This window comes from Sciurus carolinensis, chromosome X (genome assembly GCF_902686445.1).
Source record: "Sciurus carolinensis chromosome X, mSciCar1.2, whole genome shotgun sequence".
Classification (NCBI taxonomy): Eukaryota; Metazoa; Chordata; class Mammalia; order Rodentia; family Sciuridae; genus Sciurus; species Sciurus carolinensis.
Window position 1 is genome coordinate 84012389 of NC_062232.1, and position 15266 is coordinate 84027654.

The 15266-nt window shown below is 38.9% G+C and overlaps 1 pseudogene; it reads left to right on the top strand.

The window, feature by feature from the left end:
* Positions 1 to 710: 710 nt before the first annotated feature.
* LOC124971852 (CDKN2A-interacting protein-like) lies at positions 711 to 3109 on the top strand (annotated as a pseudogene).
* The last annotated feature ends 12157 nt before the right edge of the window (positions 3110 to 15266 follow it).

The following is a 15266-nucleotide window of genomic DNA, read 5'->3' on the forward strand; positions in this document are numbered from 1 at the left end:
ATAAGAATGAATATCTAATACTTAGTACTTTTGAATTCAAATGTGTATTTACATTCACCAAGTTCATGTAAACTTATTGTGGTGGAATATATGTTAGAGTATTTTTTTTTTCTTTGAACAGATCACCACTTGACCAATGGCATTTTAAAAACCTGTGGTGATATTACACATCAACATAATTGTATCATTTTAACTATTTGTAAATGTAGAATTTGAGAAAAAGGAAATTTGAATACATCCACAGTATTGTAGAACCATCACCATTATTTATATTCAAAACTTTTAATTACTCTGAACAAAACCTCTATACCCATTAAACAATAACTTCCTTGTACCTCATCTCCCAGGCCCTGGGTAACCATTATTCTACTTTATGTCTCTATAAATTCACTTAATCTAGGTACCTCATATAAGTAGAATTATATTTGTTCTTCTGTGTCTGCCTAATTTCTCTAAGATTAATGTCTTTGAGATCAATTTATGTTGTAGCATAAATCAAAATTTTATTTAACTTATGGCTAAATAATATTACATTGTACATATACACTACATTTTGTTCATCCATTCATCCAATAACGGACCACCTTTTGGCTATTGTGAATAATGATGCTATGAATACTAGTGTAAAAATATCTGTTCGAGTTCCTGCTTTTAATTCCTTTGGAGTGGCATTTATGGGTCCATGGTAGCTCTATGTTTAAAATTATGAGAAGCTGGTGGGCGGTTCAGCTGCTTTGGACGCTGTTGTTTGGTGTGTGGGCCTCTTGAGGGGCGTTCTCTGGAGGGCCGCTAGTGCAGGCCGCAGTGACAGGGCCGCTCGCCCCTGCGCACCCCGCCTCTTCCTCGGTGCAGCGTCTGCTCGTGCCCTCCGCGTCCTGCAGGCCCAACATGGCGCAGGAGGTGTCGGAGTACCTGAGCCAGAACCCGCGGGTGGCCGCCTGGGTGGAGGCGCTGCGCTGCGAGGGCGAGACTGACAAACACTGGCGCCACCGCCGGGAGTTTTTGCTCCGCAACGCCGGGGGCCTGGCCCCCGCGGGTGGCGCTGCCTCAGCTAACACGGACGAAGCTGCGGACGCCGAGAGCGGAACCCGCAATCGGCAGCTGCAGCAGCTCATCTCCTTTTCCATGGCCTGGGCAAACCACGTCTTCCTTGGGTGCCGGTACCCTCAAAAAGTTATGGATAAAATTCTTAGTATGGCTGAAGGCATCAAAGTGACAGATGCTCCAATCCATACAACAAGAGACGAACTGGTTGCCAAGAAGGGGTAGAAGAGTTATCCAAAAAACGAATCATAGAAGGAAAAAACAACTCTGCAGTTGAGCGAGATCTTGCAAAAATTTCTGCCAAAACAGAACGTACATCAGCTCAGCCAGAAAACAGTTCTACATGTTCGGGGTCATCCACCAAATCAGAGAGTAGTGGGAACTCCACTCGCAGCGCTGGCATCTCTGGTCAGAATAGCTCTACAAGTGAGGGAGATCGATCTGTTTCCAGCCAAAGCAGCAGCATCATTTCTTCTCAGGTAACAACAGCAGGATCTGGAAAAGCTTCTGAATCAGAAGCTCCAGATAAGCATGGTTCTGCATCATTTGTTTCTTCGTTTTTGAAATCCAGTGTGAATAGCCACGTGACCCAGTTCACTGATTCCAGACAACAAAGTGGCTCACCTAAAAAGAGTGGTTTGGAAGGTTCTTCAGTCTCTGTTTCTCAGAGCAGCTCAGAGATTGAGGTGCCCTTGTTGGGTTCTTCTGGAAGCTCAGAAGTAGAGTTGCCATTATTGTCTTCTAAACCTAGTTCAGAGACAGCTTCAAGTGGGTTAACTTCCAAAACTAGTTCAGAGGCAAGTGTTTCATCATCAGTTTCTAAAAACAGTTCCTCATCAGGCACATCATTACTAACTCCCAAGAGCAGCTCAACAAATACATCACTGCTAACTTCCAAAAGCACTTCCCAGGTAGCTGCATCACTGTTAGCTTCCAAGAGCAGCTCCCAGACCAGTGGATCTATGATTTCCAAAAGCAGTCCCTTAGCAAGTGTGTCCCTGCTAGCTTCTAAGAGTAGTTCTCAGAGTAGCACCTCACAGTTGCCTTCTAAGAGTACTTCACAGTCAAGTGAGAGTTCTGTCAAGTTCTCTTGTTGCAAATTAACCAATGAAGATGTGAAACAGAAGCAACCTTTCTTCAATAGACTGTATAAAACAGTGGCATGGAAATTAGTAGCTGTTGGTGGCTTTAGTCCCAATGTGAATCACGGAGAGCTCCTAAACGCAGCTATTGAGGCTCTGAAAGCAACACTGGATGTATTTTTTGTCCCACTAAAAGAACTGGCAGATCTGCCTCAAAATAAGAGCTCTCAAGAAAGCATTGTATGCGAATTGAGGTGCAAGTCAGTATACTTGGGCACTGGCTGTGGAAAAAGCAAAGAAAATGCGAAAGCAGTTGCATCAAGAGAAGCATTGAAGTTATTTCTTAAGAAAAAGGTGGTGGTAAAAATATGTAAAAGGAAATACAGAGGCAGTGAGATAGAAGATCTAGTACTCCTTGATGAAGAATCAAGACCTGTAAATTTACCTCCAGCATTAAAACATCCTCAAGAATTGCTATAATCTATATGTCCAAAATATCACTGCATACAGTATCTGGTATTTGAAGAGAAAACTGGCTTACTTTTTTGTACAATATAAAACACAGGCTTTCACAGATTTTGTATTGCTTTTTTCCAGTTTTGCAGAAAATTTACAGTCTAATTCTCTTCACAAGTAGAAGTTGTAAATAATTTATGAATGACAGTACACATTAAAAAGGTATGCATTAACAGCATACCAGTATGCTGTTTTATTTGCTGAAGAAAATACTGTCTTCTATTTTTAATGATGTATTAGGTACGATGTGTAGTTCTGTAGAGTCTTAAAATTTTTGTACTACTTTAAATTTGGTGAAAATGTATTAAGTTGTCTACCATGCTTTTTTTTTAGCTGAATAAATCACATCAAAGAAAAGGGGACCACAGTATTTGAATGTCTGAAAGTCTGTGAAACTTACGGTTTTAAGAATGTTGCCCATAGTGTTGAACATGTCTGTAAAAGAATAAAGAAAAAATAGTTGCCTCAGAAAAAAAAAATATGAGAAGCTGCCAAAATATTTTCCATGGTGCTTACACCATTTTATATTTCTACAATCAATGCACAAATGTTCCAGTTTCTCAACATCTTCACCAACATTTTCTATTTAAAATTTATAACCTTTAGCCATCATTGTAGATATGAACTGGTAACTCTTTGGAAAAATGTATTCACTGAAGTGCTTCACTTGAATAGACATTTATTGAATAAACATTCAGAATAGACAGAATATAAATCACTTATCAGATATATCATTTCCCAAATGCTCTTCAGGTTCAAATATGTTGTCAGAAATGGTAGAATTTCCTTTTCTTTAAAGGCCAAATAGTACTCCATTGTGTACATAAACTACAACTTCATAATGCATTTATTGCTTGATGGACATAGGATGATTACATATTTATTTGACTATTACAAAAATACTGTGATGAACTTATGACAGCAGATATGTCTTTGACATTCAAATTTCAATTCCTTTGAATATATTGCTGGATCATGTGGAAAGGCTGTATTTTTTCTATGGAGAATTCATAGTTTTCTACAATTACTGAACTAATTTACATTTCTACCAACAGTGTAGAAGGGTTCTCTTTTCTCCACATCCTAACACTTGTTATCCTTATCATTTTTGTAAAGGCCATTCTAACAGATATGAGGGAATGACATTGTAGGTTTAATTGCATTCCACTGATGAATAGTGATATCGAGCATTTTTCATATATCTGTTGGCCATCTGTATGTCTGTCTTCTTTTAAGAAATATCTATTCAGATGATTTGTCCATTTAAAAAGTCAGATTATTTATTTTCTTGATGTCTCTCTCTTATATTTTGTACTGGGGACTAAACCTGGGGGCACTTTGCCACTGAGCTACATCCTTGGGTTTCTTTTCTTTTTTTTTTTTAATTTTGAGACAGAGTCTCACTAAGTTGCTGAGGGCCTCAGTTGCTGAGGCTGGTCTCAAATGAATGATACTCCTGCCTCTGCCTGCTGGGATTGTCAGTGTGCACCACTGCACCCAGCTATTTTCCTGCTATTGAATTGTTCAGATTACTTACATATTTTGGTTATTAACTTTCATCATACAGTTTACAAATATTTTCTCCAAGTCTGTAGCTTGTCTCTTCATCTTGTTTCCTTTGCAGTGCAGAACCTTTTAAGTTTGATGAAATTCCATTTGCCTATTTTTACTTTTGTTCCTTGTGCTTTGGGAGACAAAAAATAATTGCTCACACTAATATAATGGATATTTCTCCATATGTTTTCTTCTAGTAGCTTTATAATTTCAGGTTTTGTGTTTAAATCATTTTATTATTTTCCTAAAGATTGTTTTGGCTGTTTGAAGTCTTCTGTTGTTCCTTAAAAATTTAGGACATTTTAAAAATTTATTAAAAATGATACAGGGGACTGGGACTGTAGCTCATTGGTAGAGCACTTGCCTAGCACACGTGAGGCACTGGGTTTGATTCTCAGCACCACATGAAAAAATAAAGGTACTGTGCCCATCCACAAATAAAAAAACAACAAAAAAATGATATGGGGGAGCAATGACCACCCCTCTCACCATGTCATGCAGAGCGAAAACCACAACAGTGCCCATGTGAAGCAATGAACACAATGTGGTTCCCCATCTACCAAAGGTGGCTCCCCCTGTTGCCCCCATCTTGGAACACTGCAGCCACCACCATAGCCCAATCCACATGGTAGCCTCTACGTTGAGACAATGGACAGGTCCTGGAGGCAACTGCCCACTACAGCACTGCCTGCCACACAGCTGCATATCTGAATAGGTTGCCCAATGCCACCATACAGCCCACCCTTGCAGCCCCATCTCTGAAAGTGGTCACCTCCATCTTAGGAAACCTCTGCTGCCATCTTGGGTTATATCTACAGCAGCCACCACCATCTTTAGTTGGGGCAGCTTCCATCTTTGGACACTGGCCGGGGCCTGGAAGTTCAACATGAAGGTACCTACCGGTTTGATGCTGCTGCCACCAGCAACTACAGATGTGGCCACTTCCATCTAGAGACAACAGCCAGGACCTAGAAGACCATCACCAAGGTCCCTGAAGGCTTGGTTACACCTGAGGTATCCCTGCTAAGTGTATTAATAGCCACCATTTTGTTGCAGAAGCAGGAGAGAGCCTTGCATGGGGTCAGTAGGTAGGTAGAGGGTGCAAAGGCATCTTGATCCTGAATCACCCTGCCAACTAGCCTGGACCCACTGGGATCCTAGGGCCAACTCAAGTGGCACATGCTGGGACCTGACACCAACCTAGTCCTGGACTACCTCCCCAATCTGACATCCACCAATCATGTGGTCCCACCAGTTTGGCAATCAACAGGGCCCTCTAGTTCCTCAATCCCCAGTCTCCAAAACTCTCCCCCCACAGCCCCAGCCACCAACCTGGCCCAGCACATGCAGCTACATGACTGGCCCACAGCTCTCAATGCCTGGTCCTGATCTGCCCAATACAGAACAGCTTTCTATGACAGGCACACAGATCCCAGTGCTCAGCCCCAGGACCTCCAGAGAGAAAGTTTTCTGATTGAGAAGTCGAAAGAGTGCAGGTGGGAGAGATACAATTTAGAGGCTGAATTAAAGACAAGGAATTGTGTCCACAAGTGTTGTAAGGGGCTAAGACCAGGTTCCTACATCACACCATTGGACCCCAAAGGGGATTTCTGGGATGCAGTCTTCCAGCAGAACTGGCCCACCATCAGGAGTACTACCTCCAAGTCTAACCCTCCCACCCTAGTAATCTTCACCATCCTGAGGGTGGAATTACCAGCAAACTCTAGACAACCTCACATATTGGATGAGAAGGAAAGCAGAAAAGATATTGAACTCCAACAGAAACAACTGTTCAATTTTCCTTTGAGATTTTTTTTTCTTTTTTCTTTTTTTTGTTTCCTGCTCTACATCCCCAACATTTTTGAAATCAAGTACTTTTCATACAACAGGCTACTGAGGACTGGGATGTTGGAATAATATATTACAGTTTTGTTGTATATTCTTTTATTTTTACTTCTTTTCTTTTTCCTCTCACTTACCTGTTTCCCTGGAGTCTCTTTTTTTTTCTCCCGCTAATAACCAACTTCTTTTGATTCCTCTTTCACTCTTCCTATGATCTAATACCTCTATATTCTCACTTCCTACCTCATAAACTTCACATCCTACACACCACCCCCTTGTCCACCAGTAGAAACTATAGACCCTACTGCAAATCTACTGCTTATATTGTAGATAATACTCAAACACATCATTTTTGTTTATTGCAACAAAACTGTAAATGTGTTAATAGGGGCTATTTGGTTTAATGCTGCATATTGTTTGCATTGAGTGCTTTTAATATTGTTTATTCTAAAATGTCTAATATTCATTGTCTCTAGGACTTTTCCTCAAAAAGGGAGAGATGGCTAGTACTGTCCAATACACTTGTCTGATACCTTGATTCTTATAGTTAATAAGTAAATTAAATTTGACCTATATGGGATTAATCTTCATAAATGTGTTGGTTAGAGACATCTGATTAATTTACAAAGTTAAAAAGCTAACTATTAAATATAACATCAAGTAATCTTAACTGCTTGAATTCCATAGGGTAACATACTTTAAACATTAATGGTGTTTTCATAGATTGGTACACTTTTTAAAAGGTTTAAAATTGCTTTGTGTCATCTCTGAAAACAAGGTTACTAAGAGTTAAAAGTCCTAACAGGTCTAATTCTATATACAAATGGTTCTAAAAGTTTCAACTGTTTTTCAATTAGAATACTGTAAATAGCATTATTTCATCTTATTGAAATGGAGTAATTTATCTTAATTCAGAAATTTATAAGGGTTGTTTCAGAATGTGAACAAAAATAAGGGTCAACAGATAGGAAAGAGAAATTATAAGATTCTAGGTATGGGAATTAATAGAAGGAAAACTGTTTCTGGGTAAGTAAGTCTTTGTGTGATGAAATAAACAACATGAGGTTCTATGTAAGTAAAGGGCATATTTCAACAAGTTTATGTGTAACTAATTTGGGTTATATGTATGTGGAACAATCAGTTAAAGCTATTTAAGATTTTTCCCTAAAGTCAAATACTAATATAAAACCAATTTTTTACTGATATAAAACCAAGGTTTACTCTATATGTTAACCTGACAAGGATTTCTTAAAACATTAATTTATGCTTAACATTGAGTCTGTTGAGTTTTATTCTTTAAAGCAATTCTTTAAAGGAATTAGAATCTATACAACACTGGTTATACAGCAACAACTGTTATTTTCGTGTATTACACTACATTACAGAGTCTAAATTTTCCTTCAAAGGCTAAACTTGGTTAATATAAAAACATCAGTATATCATACTAAACGTGTTCATATCTTCCAGCTATACAAGTCTTCACAGCCGGAGATTTAAAAGAATACTTTTATCAAACTGCTGTCCTCCAAACTAAAGTTGTCCATAATGGTAATTTTAAACTAATAAGAATAACATATTCAATTGGGGATTTATTTATGTCCTTTAATGTTCTGTAACTGAACCTAAATTATATGTTACTTTTTACACTGGGGTAAAAATATAAATGTATTTCTAAAAGATAAGGAGAACCTAATCTGTTTAAAGGTTAATATTGTGAAACAAGGAATCATTGCCACTTATCTACACAAAAGGAAAGATAAAAATTCTCTCAGCCTGTCTTTCATTCATGTTTTAAATGTAATGTTACATTATGTTGATAAATGTTCTTATAGACTCAAGAAACAATATACGCAAACTTTGTAAACTCACATTTAAGAAAGAGGCAAAGATCAGCTTCAAAACTAGAACACTTGACCTAAGATTTGTGAAGAACCCCACCTTACCTGAGATAAGGCTCTGCCTCCTACCCTACTGCATATTAAAATGGCTCCAAAATAGGCCAGATTTCAGCTCATTTAAAGTTGTTCAGAAGACTGATGTTTGTTGTAAGGATTACTGTGATCTCAAACAGGGATGTAATGTATAATGTTTCTGAAACTCAAGATAGCTATTACACAACTGAACATGTTTTTACTCTTGTTAATTTAATTTTTTATTTTCCTTATAAATTCTATAGCTGTTTCCTGTTAATGTTTTGCAGAGGTACTACTTCAAGAACACACAACCTGGGTTAATTTACGATAATAAGTCATCACCTACAGGACAGAGAGGATATAAGGCTAACTTCTAGTATGAATACAGATCCAACTAAATAAAAGGAGTGACTATAAAGTTATAGACATTGAAGTTAAAGCCCAGTATTCTTACTTTAAGACTGGTGAGCCTGACTTGCTAGATGTTCCAAGGCTTAAAGGTTAAGGTTTAAAAAAAAGGATCAAGAAAAATCAATATTTGGTTCTTGTCTTCTGAGTCTGCCTGAACCCAGGGAATGAGAAAACTTCTCTAAGGAACTTTGCAATTCTGGGCCACATGACCTCCTGATCAGGGAGATTAATGAGACCACTAGAGAACAGAAAGTCAAACAGTGCACCTGCTGCAAAGAGGAGGGTCATTGGGGAAGGGAAACATCCCTGATGCTTCCAAGGGAAGCCACCTCATCAAGAGACCAAACCTAGTAGATGGCACTAAAAGAGCTAAGAAGCTGCTCTCAAGTTCCCCAACAGTAACCCCTGTGGGAACTCAGCTGACTCCTAACAGAAGATAGGAACAAGGTCAATTTGACCAGCTTGGTTTTGAACATCTAGCAAAAACAGTTATAACCAAAATAGAGTCATACCTGGGCATTTTAGAGGAAAACAATAGTTTTTTTTTTAAATAGAACTTAAGATGTATACTGTGTCAGTCCCATAGCCCTGTTGCCCCCAAGCTTCTGAAGTTCGTCCTTTGCATGTCTCAAATTTTCCCCTGCCTACCAAAATTAAATTACCATTTGTACTTTAATTCTCCTTACTCCTCAACTGACATTTAAGCCCACAACCAAAACTTACCCATTCCAATAATAGCACACACTGGATATATCAGAGACCCCAAATTATTCCCTTACTCATAGAGCTAGAAATATCCACTGGGATTAACACAGGAGCAGTGGGATTAGGAACCTTTATTTGCTATAAAAATAGCCCAGGTTATTGTAGATATCCAACAGGTCACTGATTTAGTACTGACTTTATGAAATCCATTGTACCCCCTGGCATCTGTCATCCTGCCAAACCAGACAGAAGAATGCTATTTCTATGTAAACCAATCGGGAGTGGTAAGAGATAAGATTAAATGGCTCCAGGACCACCTGAAATAGGGAAAATAGATCAATTTACTATTCCCGTTAACAGGTTTATCAAGTTGATTCTCTTCATATGCACGACTATAGGCATGGCTAATGGCACAGAGATTTATTTGGCCCATATTCCACAGCCTGCTATTGTCACCAGTAACATGGCTTGTAGTCCTCCTTCAATTTATCTTAATTCCACCACTTTTTGCTTGTCCTTTGTTAACTGCTGGGTCTACCCAACAATTTTTACTAACTCATGATTGTCCTTCCGACCTCCACTTTGCATTTCTCTCATTAATTCATATTGTTTCCACACCAAGCCTCAAACCTGGGTTCATCACATCTCTAAAGAACAGAATCAAGAGACCAGGCTTACTTTTCTCATGGGAAGCGGCTCTCCAGTCTTGCAGAAAGTTAATGTTAACTATTCATTAAACAGACCCCTATGCCTTCACCGTAATCACAGGGACCTTTCACATAAATTGTCAAAATGGACTAAATGTGTTACACCTTATCCATGAAATCTTTCTGTTTCAAGAAAACAGGTTATAGATTTGGGATCTCATGGGGGACTGATGGATGCTCAACCTAGAGATACAGGATGAAAATTCTCTCACATGGGCAACTTAACTCATGTTTATAGAAATAACATAGGTTCCAACATCATCAAGTACTTGTACAAAGGGGACTTATCACCTCCCACCCTAAGAATGGATTCTGAACCAATTCAGGACTCCATATGGAAAACAGCTTTAACTCAGGAGCATTTTTGAGACTGAAATGGTGAGTCTCAATATGGAAAATCAAAAATTGTTATCTATCTTAACTCTTCCCTTCATAAAGAATTCTACCTCATAACATGTATTAAATCCCTATGTTTTATTATCTGGGCCCATTAAGATACAATCTAATGCCTCACAAAATACATATCATGTTAAATGTAAAAATTGTATGTTGCAGCACTGTATCAATCAAACCATATGGCAGAGCCCAGAACAAACTCTTATGATTCTCAAAAGGCCAGAAGCTGCCTGGATCCCTGTAAAATTGAAAGAACCCTGACAGGAAACACCTTCAGTAGCATTCATTTAATAGTTGCTAAGACATTTAAAGCATGGGCTAAATGATTTATCAGGTTATTAATAGCTGGTATTGGTTTGGCTGGCATCATTGCCTCTGCCTCCACAGCAGCAGTGGTCTTACACCAAGAGGTCCAAACAATGCATTACCTTCAGCAAATCCATAAGAATTACACTGAAACCTGTCAAACTCCAGTACATATTGATCAGAAAGTTCTGAGCATGGTCCAGCAACTAAAAGATTCTGTTATATGGCTAGGGGAACAAGTACAAGATTTATGGTGGACTCAGATACTTCAATGCCATAATAATATTCCTCACTTTTGTGTAGAGTTCCATACAATGACACTGAGATTCAATGGCAAAGTGCACACAATCATGTAATGGGACTGGATCCCTTTCATAATGTTTCTTTGGATATGTTAAAATTACAATCTCAGGTTCAGGCCATGGTTAATGCCAAAACATCTACTTTTGATAATGAAGAAATCTGGGGCAGTTTAGCTGAAAGAATTTCTTCCCTCAACCCTTTTAAGTAGTCTTCTACACATATAGTTGGATTACTAGGTTTAACTATATTGTTCTTGTTTCAGGTAATTTGTTGAGCAGGATGGAAACAATTAAACCACCAGGAAAATATGATTCCAAGATTAATCATGCTTGCTATGCTCCAAAGGAACTGGACCCCTGGAATCATGGGAAGAACATTCCAAATCTGATTGGGCCTTAATTAAGAACAATGGAGTCCTCAATTATATTACATGCCCAAACCATTTTCCTAACACTAGCATATTAGTCTTCATATTTCAAGCTAGAATTTTCTCCTAAGATTAATAAGCTAATTAGTATTCATTCTGTATGCTACAATCTTTTCCCCTAACCTAACAAACTAGTTAATCTTCACATATTATGATGTTTTTCTTTTCCCTATTTCAGATTTACAGTTTCTTGATAAAATGATCAGCTTAGACACAACTGCCGGGAATTATCTCAAAGCATCTCTCCTCCCGAATTCACTGCCTGATCTTCTGCAGCAGAACAAAGAGAATTCACATCACTTATGATGGCTCCAGAACTTACCCCACACATTCCCCTTTTGCATGACCCCCATATTCACTTCCAGAACTCTGAAAGGAAGCCCTCCCCCCATGTAACCCCTTCAAGCAGGAAGCAGCTAGAGACCTTGATATCTAATTCCTTCCTTCCTTTCAGAGTCTGGCATGTTAGATATGGAAAATGAAAAACCCCAAGATAGTGTAGCCTGGAAAAATGGAGTGAAAAAGAAAGCCATACATTGATAGTTTTCATTTCTTTCAAGATAAATACTTTTCAGATGCTGGTCACAGGTGGGGAGAAAGTGTTTCATCAAACCTAGACTGATAGTCTCTGAGAAACATTACTCTTTTCCAAGATAAATCCTCTCTAGGTACTGGCCACAGACCCCCCCCCGACCACCTAAGCCAAAAACCCAATTTCCTGAGTGCCCAAATTGACACCCGCACTAAATCAGGTTTCAGTCTAACCTATATAAGCCCAAACTCCTCCTTTGGCCAGTGGCTCATTTTCCACCAGGAAAATGGGTCTCTCAGAGGCACATCACCCCATTACTGCATACCCAATTCCTACAGGAAACTTCATTTCTGAATAAAAGGCTAAGATGACCCATGATGTTTGCATCTGGCCAGTTTTTTTTATGTTAATACATATCACTACCTTAATGCTATGCTGCCTAGATATTTCTTCTGCCTAAGAAGTCCATCACTTTTAAAATCATCTTCACAGAAAGTATCAGGAAATGGGCAAAACACAGGCAACTTCTCAGAACATAACACAAATGGCCTCTACTTCAAATTCCAATATAGTTCTCCTTTTCTAAACCCTCTTGAGCCCTGTCTTCACTGACTATGGTCCTATCAGCACTGTGATCTTCTGAGCTCCCACAAGAATAAACCATTAATCCCCACTTACAACAATCTAAAGCATTTCCAACTTGCACTGCTACACATCTCCAAATTCCTCCCGCTAATTCCAAAATGCTCAAAAAACTTATGAACCACATGGTCAGGTTAGTTGCAGTTAACAACCCCACTTCTAGTAATAATTTGTTTTAGTCAGCTATTTCACTGCTGTAATCAAAAGATCTGAACAAAATATTGAAGAAGGAAAAGTTTATTTGAGGGCACACAGTTTCAGAAGTCAATCTATAGAAGGCCTGCTCCATTCCTCAGGCTTTGAGGTAAGGCAGAATATCATGGCGGGAGAGTGTGGTGGAGGGAAGCAGCTCACATCATGTTCAGAAAGCAGAGAGAGACTCCACTTACCAGATACAAATATATACCCCAAAGCCACACCCCAATTTCCACCTCCTCCAGTCACATCCTACCACTTCAGTTACCACTCAATTAATCCCCATCAGGGTATTAGTTCACTGATTAGGTTAAGGCAATAACCCAATCATTTCTCCTTCAAACCTTCTTACATTGTCTCACACGTGAGCTGTGGGGTGACACCTCAAATCTAAACCATAATACCTTTCTTGCCTCATCCAGTTTCTAGTGGCTGCCTGCATTAATTGGCTTATAGATGGATTACCCCAATCTCTGACTTTGCAGTAACATTACCTCTCCTCTCCTGTGTGTATCTTCTCTTCTTCTGTGTGAGGTTTCCCTCTGCCTTCCTCTTAAAAGGGATAATTTGATAGAATTTAAATCCCTCTCCGATAATCCAGGATAATCTCCCCATCTCAAGATCATTAATGTAATCACATTTTTAAAACCCCACTTTTTTGCCATGTAAGGCAATATTCATTGGTTCTAGTAATTAGGGAGACAATTTGTCAACCTTCCACAGTGTTCATCACTTTATTATTATATGGAAAATCATAACCATCTTATACAGTCAACAATATGAATTAGTTCAATCATATCACAGTATGGAAGGTTATGGAACCATAAAAATAAATATAATGGAAAGAGTATTTTTTCCTACAAAATTAAGAATATCAAGGACAGTTAGTATTTAAAAAGACATAGGGAAATATGCACTGTAATAATTGTTGCCAGGAATATAAATATCAACATTTAGAAGATTAATTTGAAACAAATATTATAATATACAATGTTCAGCCTTTCTGATAAAAATTTTAGGTCTACAATTTTTCATGTAGATCTAGGACATGAAAATATATTCCGAAGTACAAGTTGCATAGAAGAGATTTATTACACCAGTTTGTAGTAGTGAAAATATAAAAACACAATGCTCCTCACTTGGGTGGGGGGGATTATTCAATAAGCTCCTTATAAATATGTAAAAAGAGTCTTTAAAAAGAGACTAGACATGTACATGAAGTGGAAAAACAGGAAAGATATATTGTTAAATGAAGAAGCACAAAGACATAGACTAGATACAATGTTAAAAAATATCAAGACATAGTATTTTCTATAGGAAGGGAGAAAAAAGGAAGATATAAGGGATGTATTCTCATGTTGTTGGCTTTAATTTACAACAAGCATTTATGACTTATAGCCAGAAAATAACAAATGAATTAAAAACCTGAAACATGGGAAATATTGTGAGACACATTATTAAGTTCATTCTCACCTCCTGAATAGTTTCTGTACAAAATGAAAACCCTGAAAGCATCGTCTTGAATATATAACAACATGTGTTTGAGAGAGTCAAGCCTAATGCACATTTAACACAAAGATATTGATAAAGTTGTGAATTTTAAGAGCAGATTTAAACAGGAAAAAGAAAAGAAATCAAACTTGAAAAGTAGGTCAATCAGGGATATCCATTCTGAAGAGTAGAAAGGAAAAAAAGAATGAATAAAAATGTGCATAGCTTAAGATAATTGTGAGACAGTACCAAACACACTAACACACACAAGGGGATATCCAGAGAGGAGAGAGACAATGGTGTAGAATTGTCTTTAAAGAAGTAATGGCAAAACATCTCTAGTAAAAGAGAACTGCAAATCAAATTACCCTAAGATTCCATCTCACCCCAATTAGAATGGCGATTATTAAGAATACAAGCAATAACAGGTGTTGGCGAGGATGTGGGGAGAAAGGTACACTCATACATTGCTGGTGGGGCTGCAAATTAGTGCAGTCACTCTGGAAAGCAGTGTGGAGACTCCTTAGAAAACTTGGAATGGAACCACCATTTGACCCAGTTATCCCACTCCTCGGTTTATACCCAAAGACCTAAAATCAGCATACTACAGTGATGCAGCCACATCAATGTTCATAGATGCTCAATTCACAATAGTCAGATTGTGGAACCAACCTAGATGTCCTTCAATTGATGAATGGATAAAGAAACTGTGGTATAGGGCGATCCAAGATGGCGGACTAGAGGGTGACTGCATCTCCAGTCACTCCAGAACCCAGGATTAAGGATGGGGAGGCAATGAGAGACTCGGACAAAAATAGAGCCACAGGAGCCAGTCACAAGTCCCCGAGTCAGCGGTGAGCTCAGACCTGCAGGCAGCTTCTGGGACCAGGGCAGGGAAGCCAGAGACTTCTCCAGGCGGCCCTGTCTCCTCTGGCCACAGGCTCTTTCCGTGGGGTGATCCAAGATGGTGGACTAGAGGGTGACTGCATCTCCTGTCACTCCAGAACCCAGGATTCAAGAAGGGGAGGCATTGAGAGACTTGGACTAAAATAGAGCCACGGGGTGAGTCTCCCCCACCAGGTGAAGCTCAGCCTGGGCGGCAGGCCCGGATAGGGGCGACTTATCAGAGCAGGGCAGGGCAGCTAGAGTCTTCCCCAGGTAGCCCTGCTCACTCCGGCGGTGGGCTCCTCCCACATGACC